Here is an 11,650-nt window from a genome sequence, read left to right on the forward strand (position 1 = left end):
ACTCAGCTTCGGTGGTGTTCGCTTTCTGAAATGGAAGGGAAGTATCCAGTGCTGTAGATAAGTAGTATCTCGTAAGGTGTCTTATGGCGACTGAATTTAAAATAAAATGAAGTAATTTAGTGTTTAAATAATTAATATATTAGCAGTAAAAGAGTGCATAAGTCTTACAAATAGGGAAAGTACATAATATTTTGTTTGAAGAATGTTGGAAATAAATCTTCTGTTAATCGCATGACAATTAATTGCATAACCCGTTTTTGTGAGAGAAAAATCAGCGATATTTTCAACTTTACAAGCTTATTGCAATAAAGAATTCTTAGCCTTTTTTATTGAACTATTTAATTCCCTATAATAAGTAATAAAAGAGGCAATTACATTCTTTGCACTATATTACTGTATTGCAATAAATTCACATTCAATGTATGAAATTTTATAAATATTGAAGGAATGATTTCAACATTTTTATAATATTAACTCACAACTTACAAAGAAATTGTCAAAATTATTTGAAATCAGGATCTATCAACACATCTATTTAAAGTTATGGGGCTTATACATTTCCTTTATTCATTATTGTAAAGTAAAATGTAATAATATATTAACTATTCATATTTTGAAATTGTTGCAATATTTATAAAATCATATTCCTGTTGTAAAAAGATATAATTTTTCAAGCTCAGGATATCAGTAAACATTTCTCTTTCGTTCGAGTTGCATTTTACAGCATTAAAATAAAAATATTGCATTTCAAATTAGTCACCCTAAAGCACCTGCTTTAAAACTTATCTGCGGTACTGAAATCTGCCAAGTGCGTCACGTGGCACGTGTCACGAACAACCACGAAGCCTTTTCGGCAGCGAGTGGAGTTTGGTGGTGGGGTTAAAGTCCTAAATCGCTTTTCGTGCAGTTATGACGATTCTTAAGCATTGATATGGTGTGAGTCAAACTTCCCTCTCTGGACGCGTCGAGACTCGAGACTCGGAGAGTGTGAGTCGGAAGTTTCGGCCGCACACCTAGTGATGCCGTCGAGCGATATTTCCCGATCTCGGCACAATCCCGACTCGATCCCAGACTCCTGTATCGGGTTTGCATCGTGTCGGTTTTAGCTCGACTCCGACTTTGGATCGAGAAGTCGATATATCGGCTCGGGATCGGGTCGGTCGGATTTTCGATACTCCTTCGGCAGATGTGCTCTTCTTACTTGAATCGAGCGGAGACGGAAATTTGTCAATGGGTTGACGTTACTCGTTCCCCCCTGACTCCTCCACGGCCTAGTTAAACCGGTTATGACCAGAGTGCAAATCCAGAAATTTATTTTTCCGATAGACATAGATAGTGGAAGATTTATACTTTGGCTTCGTGTTAAATAATTTGAAATATCGAAATGCGATTATTCCGATTATAGAAACTATAGAATAAAAATTGTTTTCAACAAAATAGTTATGCCCCTCAGCAAATCAATTGAAATTTCAAGCAAGTAGTACAACATTTAATGAAGTACTTTAATTTTCTACATAAGAACTTAAAAAGACTCATTTTTAACCAAATACATGAGTTTTTCAGACAAAGAGGTAAATTTTAAAATCAAAACGATAAATTATCTACCAGAAATGAAGCGGTTACGTTTTCAATTAAAAAATTAATTTTCTACTTCAAAAAGAACGAACTTTGAAACTAATGTTGCATTTTCAATTTAAGAAATTACTTCTCAAATAAAATGATGAACCTTTAACTGCAATAAATACATCTTTAATTATAAAACAAATTTTCAACCAAGAAGAACTTTTTTTTAAGTAATAGTTAAATTGGTAAACAATAAAATGCAGTTACAACAATTCACCTTAACTTTAAAAGATGGAGTTGAATTTTCAACCAAGACACTTCGTTTTACACCGGAAAGAAAATATTTTCAGAAAAGATCTAAATTATCAAAAATAAAGTAACGAATGTTTATTCGAAAATCAACAAGTTTAGTATGTTGTTAGAAACGTTATTATTTAAGAAAAAAGACAAATTATAAAGAGAATGGTTTCAATTTTCAAAGAGAAAAATTAATTTTCATTCAATTATGTAGTTAAATTCTGAACTGAAATAGATAAATGTGCGACTAGAAATCTTTAACTCTTGAACTTGAATACTTAAATGTTCAGTTATAAAAGACATTTCTACCTCAAATAAACGGGTTTTCAAGAAAATAGTTACATTTTTTATCAGTATTAATATTATTTATAAGAATTATTTTTGAGAGAATAATTCATTGATTATTGTTCTCTTATCTTCGTTTTCTACAAAAAATGAATGTTTGTCAACAAATGATACTTTAATTCCCAGGGAAAAAATTATTTCTTATTGAAACAACAAATTTTCAAATGAAGGGATAAATGTTCAACTGAAATGATGAATATTTAATTGGGCTACATGCATTTTTCAACAAAAACAGTCACCAAACACCAAAGAGTCATCTTTTTGGTGAAAAATAAAACTACTAAAAGAGGAATTTGTAGACAAGAAGATCAACTTTCAAAGAAGAATAACTTTGCACCAAAAAATACTATGTTTCAACAATTATCAACTAAATACATGGTTTAATTTTTAACTTAAATTATCAATTTTCAACAAAATAGTTATATATTAAACTAAGAAAATCAGATACCTACAAAAAATGAAATAGTTTTATTTTCAACCAAAAAGATGAATTTTGAATAAAAATTATGAATATTTAACTGGAATGCTTAAATATTTAACCCAAAATACGAATTTAAAAAAAATCATTAATATACTTAACCTGAATATGTACTTAAATTTTGTTTATATAAATTGTTCGCAAAATTAATAAATGCATAACTAAATTTGTGAGTAACTTGAGCAAGGTCAGATAAAAAACGACTTATTTTTGCTTGAAAACGCCGAAAATGTGTATTTGTTTCTATAATTTGTTCTCAAAATTAACAAATGTTATTTTATAACGAAATTTGTGAATACGGTTTGAGCAAGATCAGATGAAAAAACGATTTATTTTAGTTTGAAAACGCCGAAAATGTGAATTAGTTTCTATAATTTGTTCTTAAATTAATAAATGTTAATGCATCACTAAATTTGTGGATATGATTTGAACAAGATCAGATGAGAAAACATAATGAGAAAACATAATTTATTTATAAAATGAACAAATATTAATACATGACAAAATTGTTTCAGATTATATAATTGCAATAAAATTAGATAAAAAATCGGTTTCATTTTGCTTTAAACTCCTAAAATGTGAATTTGTCCATACATTTGGCTTATCAAATAAACAAATATCATTACAATAAGAGTAGATGAAAAAAAAGATTGGTTGCTGCCTATTAATTTCTGTGATGTACATTTGTTCATAGAATTTTTTAATAGAAGTAATTAATAACATTTAATTCTAAATTTTGATGTTCACGTATCATTTAAAACAATAAAAGCAAGCAATTTTACAACAGGAATATACTTTAACAACAAATATTCTTAATGTAGATTATTTTTTATTAAAATCCGCTAATAACAATAACCTTTGCAAGCTAACATTTTTTTCTTTTTTCTTATACCACTTTGCATTGAATTAAAGAGATCTGAAGTTTAAAAACAATTTTTTCTACGGCAGTAAAACATAAAAGGCAAAAATTCAACACTTTTCGCTATTTGCATTAAGATAACAAATAAATAAACAAAAACCAATAACAAATCGACTTTCAACTGTGTCTAGAAAATTTAGTCCTGAATTTAAAAAAAACTAATCCAAAATCGGTGCATTATTGCGTTCTGTATATCATTTTGAACCTCGTTTTTCATTTCACCTTACTGTGAATTGCTAGTCGCTACGTCACAGACATACATCTGGCGAAGGAATATCGAAAAGCCGGCACGATCCCGAGCCGATATATCGACTTCCCGAGCCAATACCGAGCCGAGAGAAAACCGAGCTTGGATCGCAGCGCGGTATCTCGTGATCTCTCTCGCAATCCAAATTTCGCGTAATGTGCATATAACCGAGACAGAAACGACATTCGGTATCGAATTTTGGCCCTATGGATAAGATCAAAGAAATTTTGCCGCAAAATGATATTTCTTACTCCTAAATAATTACAGTAAAGACCCGCTAATTGCAAGGCTTCTGAAACGAATGGGTCCCCAGTGGGTACCTCATTTTAGAACGTAATTGGAACGTCCTAAAAACGTTTCTAAAACGTACAAATCCAAAGACGTCATTTGAACGTTTTAAAAACTGTCCTACGTCAGTCCAAATAATGATCTAAAAGCGTTTTGTGTTCGAAATACGTCTTTTAAACGTCTCTGGAACATTGCATGTTTATGAAACGATATATAGACTGACTTAGGACATTTTCTAGCCGTTCTAAAGATGTTCTTTAACGCTTGTGCTCACTGGGTCCCGTTTATCTCAGAATAAGAAGAAATTTCACTGACTCCCACCACTTCTTTGGAAGGCAAGCGCCTTTCAATGAGAACAGCTGATTGATCCGCTCACTAGCGATGTGAGCTTGCAGTTGTTTCCACGCGCGCATGCTAGGTAACGTCGAAATACGTACTGCAATCTTCAGTTTAAAATCAACCCAGTCTCGCCTTTTCAGCTATTGGCTTACCAAAAGATGAGGACGTGAAGAGTGGGGGTAAGGTATCACGCGATAAACGTGTCCCGAATCTGGCAATAGACGAGTCCTGCGATAAACGGATCCTGAAATAAACGGGTCTTTACTGTATTCCATTAAGTGCATGCTCTTCGTGACCACGTGACCAAACTAGTCCCCGGTTATGAGCATTTTTTTGGTGTTCACTGTGTCCACACGGATTGAGATATCGTGTTTAAAATTTAACAGATTAAATAAAAAGCACCAAAGCACGTTTGTATACATCAATTTGTTTATAGTTTTTAGGCAAGTATATTTATAAATCGATGAAATAGGATATTACCATTCGAGTTATAGCACTTTGCAGATAATCTTTGGTTTGATGCATTTCGGATTTTTTGGTTCGCGTATATTGAGCACTGACAACAATTTTGGACTAAATCGTCTAAACCTTAAAAAAAACTAATGTAAGCAATAAAATTTGCATATTCGTTGCAAATAAACAAATAAGTGTCTGCACACACGTAAGCAATCATTATTTTTGGAGCATTTTTAACGATTTCTAGCGGAGAAAAAAAGAAGCTTTGAACGACGATAAAGTCGAGATCACGTGACTAAGGTTGTCCATGAAATTTTTGTGTAGAATGATTTTCATTTTTTTGGTCCTAAAAATAAAAGATAAATTTCAAATTGGAAACAGAGCAATACCAGAAATGTGATCAAATTTACTTTTCGGAGTTTTCCAACCAACTTCAATAATTCTTGACGTTTTATTTTTGACGATGAATCGATCAGCTGATAACTATTGTTGACAGTGAACCAACCGGCGGGGCTCAGCGTCGGACTCGCCTTATCTTTCGCCCCGAGGCGAAATTTGATTCTTAATGGTTTGGTATAACTTAGAATTGTTTCACACCAGTACAAAAAATCCACAAGAATATATAACCATTAGAAAATTTCAATTATTTTTTGTAGACGAACATTTCTCATGATGGGACTTGGATGGAGTTTCGAGTATCACATTCTAAGATGTTGCTCGATTTTTTTTTAATTGAGGCATCTGGTTTATCGACGTTAAAAATTTTTTTCCTATTAATATAGTATTTCATCAGAAAACTTTCTTCGCAATTATAAACATTTTGATGTTTACGAACGTTCTTTAGTCCTTCCGGTATAACGTCCTAAATGCTGAGCACGATATCTCAATCCGTGTGGAAGTAGCGAGGACCGAAAAAAATGAAAATCATTTCATTCTCCACACATAAACTTTATGAATGAATTTAGTCACGTGATCTCGACTTTATTGACGTTCGAATTTTCTTTCTCTCCGCTAGAAATCGCTAACAATGCTCCAAAAATAATGATAGGTTACGTGTGAGCAGATACTTATTTGTTGATTTGCAACGAATGTGAAAATTTTATTGCTAACATTAATTTTTTTAAAGGTTTAGACGAATTAGTCCAAAAGTGGTGTCAGTGCTATATATACGCGGAACAAAAAATTCGAAATGCATCAAACCAAAGATTATCTGCAAAGTGCTATAACTCGAATGGTAATATCCTATTTCATCTATTTATAAATAAACTTTCTTTAAAGCTATAAACATATTGATGTATACAAACGTTATTTAGTGCTTTTTATTTAATCTGTCAAATTTTAAACACGATACCTCAATCCGTATGGACACAGTGAACACCAAAAAAATGCTCATATCCGGGGACTAGTTGGGTCACGTGATCACGAAGAGCATGCCCTTGAGTAATAGTTTCCTTAAGCCAAAGAAATATTGATTTGCTTCTCCGCAATAGGTTTTGGACTTAATGAATAACAGCTTTGATTTAAAAACTGATGGGGTTTTCTTATCAAGCAATATTTATTTACTTCAAGAAATAATACTTGAAGAATAAAACTAGGTTATTTTCGAACAATAAATTGTATCCTTCGAACTACGCAACTGCTATTGAAGGCAACTACATATTCCTTTATATGAAAGAAATATTCTTTTGATGTTATCAAACATTTCTTTATATAGATCGCATTTTTCTTTCCAAAGAATTCAAATTTCTTTCCATCAAAAATACCGTTTTTACACTTGAGTAGTGTTTTACAGAATCTGATCAATATTTCTTTGAAATAGGAGATCGTTCATTCAAGCCAAAACAATTTCTATTCTAGTCAACTGTCATTTGCTAGAATGCCAGGAAATATTTATGAAAGTTGACAGTACGTTTCTTTGAAACGAGAAATAAAATCTTTTAATTAAATAAATTTGTATTTTATCCAATCGTACTTTCGATCAGGAAAATATTTCTAAGAATTTGAGTTATATTCAATCATATTAGCAGGCTAATTTTCAAATTCAAATCTATCATTTCATTTAGTTAAAGACATCGTCCATTCGCTTGAATAATATTTCACAGGCTCAAGTAATTATTTATTAGCTTCAATAATTTCTTATTTTTCATAAAATCAAACGATTTCTTTGGATTGAAGAAATACATGATTGGACGTATTTATTACGACCATTTATTTTTTTTCTATTCAAATACTTTTTTTCAGTGTACAAAGGCAGAGATCGTCCAAACACTGTAGAGAAATTCATTGTTGCTAACGTTGAAAAGCGTTATCAAATATTACAAAAAATAGTCAAATATACTGAAACTTGGAATTACGGGCTGTTTACGTTGGAGTGTCTAGACTTTCTCAACCAAGAATCCACCAACAAAAATTGGGCAACTACCAGAAAATGTTTCAATTGCAATTTGAAATAAACAAATCAAAATTTTCAAAGAAAAAAAAATTTTGGAGAGGGGGGTAGAGAGAGAAGGGGAGGGGAGAGAGAGAAGGAGAGGGAAAGAGAGAGAAGGAGAGAGAGAGAGGATCGTGGTTTCGTTGCTCTTCCTACATGGCGGCTCGAATTTTTCTTGACATGATAAGGGTGCTGTATGAGTGCCGAAACGTTGGTGATTATTATTCACAACTGTTTTTTTAAATATGTTTTGATAATAATAAAAATAAAAAAGATGAAAAAAATAAAAAAGAGAAGGAAGGGGAGTTGCTTGGTTGCCTTCTCATTTTTCTTTCCACTTTTTCTTATTTTTGTCTGAAAAAAAATTTCTTTCTTTTTCTTTTTAGAGGATTTATTATCAAATTACAATTGGAAAATTTCTTGGTGGTTGTTCAAATTTGTTCAGTGGATTCTTGGTTTTATTTTCAAGAATTCAGCACATTAACTTAATTATTGGACGTTAAACAGGATTTTAATCTTAATTAAAATTTAAAAATTTTAATATAATAATTATTTTATTTCATATCTTTAAAAAGTCTTTTAATTTAAGGTGATTTTCAAGGCTTTCGAAGGCAAACATTTTATTTTGTAATTTGCTCAATTGTGATTATATTCATAATATTAATAATTATTGATAATAATGAAAGATCTAATAAATTGAATGATCACTAAATCAAATAAACTATCAACAATAGTTTATATTAACGAATTAAATAATAAATAGATTAATATTATTAATAAAAATCACAAAAAAATTATCTACTTTAAATTACAGGACAATTTTTCATTTTTTAGTGAAAGGCTAAACTTATCATTCAAACTCTAAACATACCTGTTTCCTGGAATATAATAAATTGTACTGCTATATAAAAATGTAACTTGTGAAATGACAATCGTAAATACGGATAATTTATCAGTTGTAACATTCACTAAATTCTACAAAAATAAGTTCAGATTTTAAATAGTGAATGTTAAATGGTGAATCCAGTCATTAACTCATTTCCGCGACAGTGATTAAAATACTTTTTAAATAGTTATATGAGATAAAAGCATAATTCTTAATATTTTACTTCATATTATTGATTCCTAAATGTCGATTGTAATCAAGAAAAATGTAATTCCATTGGATCTTTTATAAATATGTTTTAACAATTATTTGTGTAAATTATTAGAGATTAGAGTTTCAAATGCATATTGCTCTCTCATTTTTATATTCTCATCAAGAGAAGGTATTAGATTTGTGTAAAATTGGACCCCCCCCCCTTTTTTTTGTCAAATGTCCACGTTTTGAGACCCCATGAATCCAAAAAACAGGTTTTGACGAATGTGTCTATAACATTCTAAAGAATTGACGGATTGGATTAGTCTTTGGTATACTATTTTAGTGTCTTAAAATAAAGGTCAAGTATGTTAGCCAACCATTTCGAGTGAAAATTCAAAAAGTGAGCGTATTTTGAAAATTTTTGAGACTATTTTTTTCAAATTCAAATATTGTCTGTACGGATATTCATAGGATTTAGTCAGACGAACAATTTATCCTTATGTCTTTTTTCAATAAAACTAAAATTTACTAGAGTTATAGCATTTTAAAAAGATCTACAAATTTGATTTAAATCACTTTTTGATAGCATGCTTCTTTTGCGTTTTGATTGTGAAAAACGACATTAACAATAAAAGAATCAGCCCTCTGCGTGGGCACATTCTCATCACAACTAATGTTTTTTAATTTTAATTTTAATTAATAGTTTTCAAAAAATTTACTTTTTTTAAAATGTTCTTAATGCTATTTTTCACGATTCGAACAAAAAACAGAAATACCAAAACATTATTCATGACAAATTAATTAATTCGTACATTCTCATCAAGAGAAGGTATTAGATTTGTGTAAAATTTGACCCCTCCCCCGTTTTTGTCAAATGTCCACGTTTTGAGGCCCCCTGAATCCGAAAAACAGGTTTTTACCAATGTGTCTGTCCGTCCGTGGATGGTTTTATTGTTAGCACGATAACTTTCAAGAGAATGGACTGATTCGATTTTCCTTTCGGTAAATTCTTTTTCTATCCTCAAATGAAAGTCGAGTTCTTTAGACAGCCATTTTGGATAAATATTCAAAAAGTGAACACATTTTGAATATTTTTGAGACCACTTTTTTTTCAAAATTTTCCTCTACGGATGTTTATAGTATTCGAAGAGATAAACAATTTATCCTCAGGACTTTTTTTGATAAAAGCAAAATTTACCACAGTTATAGCATTTACAAAATTCCAAAAAACACAGTAAAATGAACATTTTAAGCCAAATAACGCATATTGGGAAGAAAAATGAATTGTTTGGTTCAGAATAACGTACAGCCCATAAACCTTAATCGATTTCGACAAAAAAAAATTGGAAAAAAAGCTAATAAGATTTCTAGGTGATTTTTTAATTGAATTTTTAATTTTTTTATAAATAAACAAATATGACGAAAAAATTGCCTTTTTCTATTTGACATTCCCGGTGCTCGTCAATAACAGGAAAATAGTTGAAATGTCTTAAGTTACATAAAATATCATTAGTTAAAGATATTCCAATATTAGATAACATACCAAAAAAATTTGTTATCCACAAATTATTTGTTGAAAACTTTTTTTCTACGATTTTCCATGGACACATGTTTTTACATTCTCATCATTTATGATTGAAAAAGTATTAGAATTGTCGGAAATTTGACATCAGATTTTAACGATGGTATCTTTAGCACACTTTTTTTAGGTTCTATAAGAAAGAACGAGTTCGTGAACCAGTCATTTTTGATAAAAATTCAAAAAGTGAGCGCATTTTGAAAATGTTTTGAGACCACTTTTTTCTGAATTTGGAAATTTACTGTACGGATATTTATAGTATTAAAAAGAACAAATAATTTATCCTTATGTCTTTTTTCGATCGAAAGAAAATTATCAGAGTTATAGCGTTTTCCAAAATTTTTTAATCAACCGAAAATCCAAATTTTAAGTCAAAAAACGCACGATATGAAAAAAGTCAAGAAAAGAAAGATACTTCTTTTTGAACGCCCTACAAGATTATCATAATAGATTTTTGGATTTTCTTCAAAAATCGAAAATTTAAATTTTGATTGCACAAAAATAATGAAAAATAAAAAATTCCATTTTGTGGACAAACTATGTAGGATACGAAAAAAGATGAAATAACATAAATTGTTCTCCCAAAAAAGATCTACAATTTCGTTAAGAATCACTTTTTGATAGGACGCGTACTTTTTGTTTTATTCGTGAAAAATAACATTAAAAAAATAATAATAATAAATGTGTGGAAAAACGTCGAAAGTTACGAGAAAAAAATTCATCAAAGCCTGTTTACAAATGTCTGTCGGAAATCGAACACGCAGCGCGAGTGTCACGATGAGAATGTGTACCTCAAAGCCTACAGAGCTTTGAGAAACTTAATCTTTGACTATACTTAATTAAGCAGATAATTCAGAATAAGAAGAAGCATATAAATACTTACATCTAAAAGAGATCTGTTTGATAAAGTTTTTTCCAAGCATTCCAAATGCAAAGAATAAATATCCGAGTGCGAAGCGTGAGGTAACTTAAAGAAACTCTTACAAGGTGTCCGCCTCCAATTTTCTTGAAATTTCAATATGTTGTAGGGTACGAAAAAGTAAGTAATAAGCAATTTTTTTATCGGCGGAAAAACGATTCTAAGGGGTGAAATCGACCCTCGAAGTTCACCCTCAAAAATCGATTTTTTTTTATATCTCGACAAAAAATTGGAATATTGATATCATTTCAACGGCAAAATATTCGGCATCAAATTCCCATTCTTTGACAATTATTTTTGATTAACGGTTTGCAACCCTCAATTTTTTTTTAAGAAAAATTCCTTTTTTTTTTGTTGATTTTCTGGAATAAAAATTTGTTTTAGGTCCATTGGAAACTACGTTTCTTTATTTAACTATAAAATAAAAAATTAGTTTTGGCGTGTTACGTGATTTTCATTTGTAGAACTGATTGTAAGTTTAAGGGTATTTCACCCTTAAACTCCGGCAATTTCAAAGTTAACTAAAAAAATTATTTCTCCGTATATTTTGTGTATGATTTGGATACAAAGTAGAAAATAAAAAAATATCAATTTAAATAGCGAAAGATACGTTTTCAGGAGGAAAAACATCCCCCAAATTTCACCATCGGAAACTGAATCCTTTCTATCTCGTCGTAAAATATAAGTATTGATATAGTTCCAATGCCA

General features: G+C 30.3%; 1 protein-coding gene across 6 annotated transcripts in view; it reads right to left on the bottom strand.

Annotated features, from left to right (window-relative positions):
• Nucleotides 1-11,650, bottom strand: part of LOC117177181 (aldose 1-epimerase) — a 153,391-nt gene that overhangs the window by 90,383 nt on the left and 51,358 nt on the right. The gene's annotated exons all lie outside the window — the stretch shown is intronic.

This window comes from Belonocnema kinseyi, chromosome 7, assembly GCF_010883055.1.
Source record: "Belonocnema kinseyi isolate 2016_QV_RU_SX_M_011 chromosome 7, B_treatae_v1, whole genome shotgun sequence".
Taxonomy (NCBI): Eukaryota; Metazoa; Arthropoda; class Insecta; order Hymenoptera; family Cynipidae; genus Belonocnema; species Belonocnema kinseyi.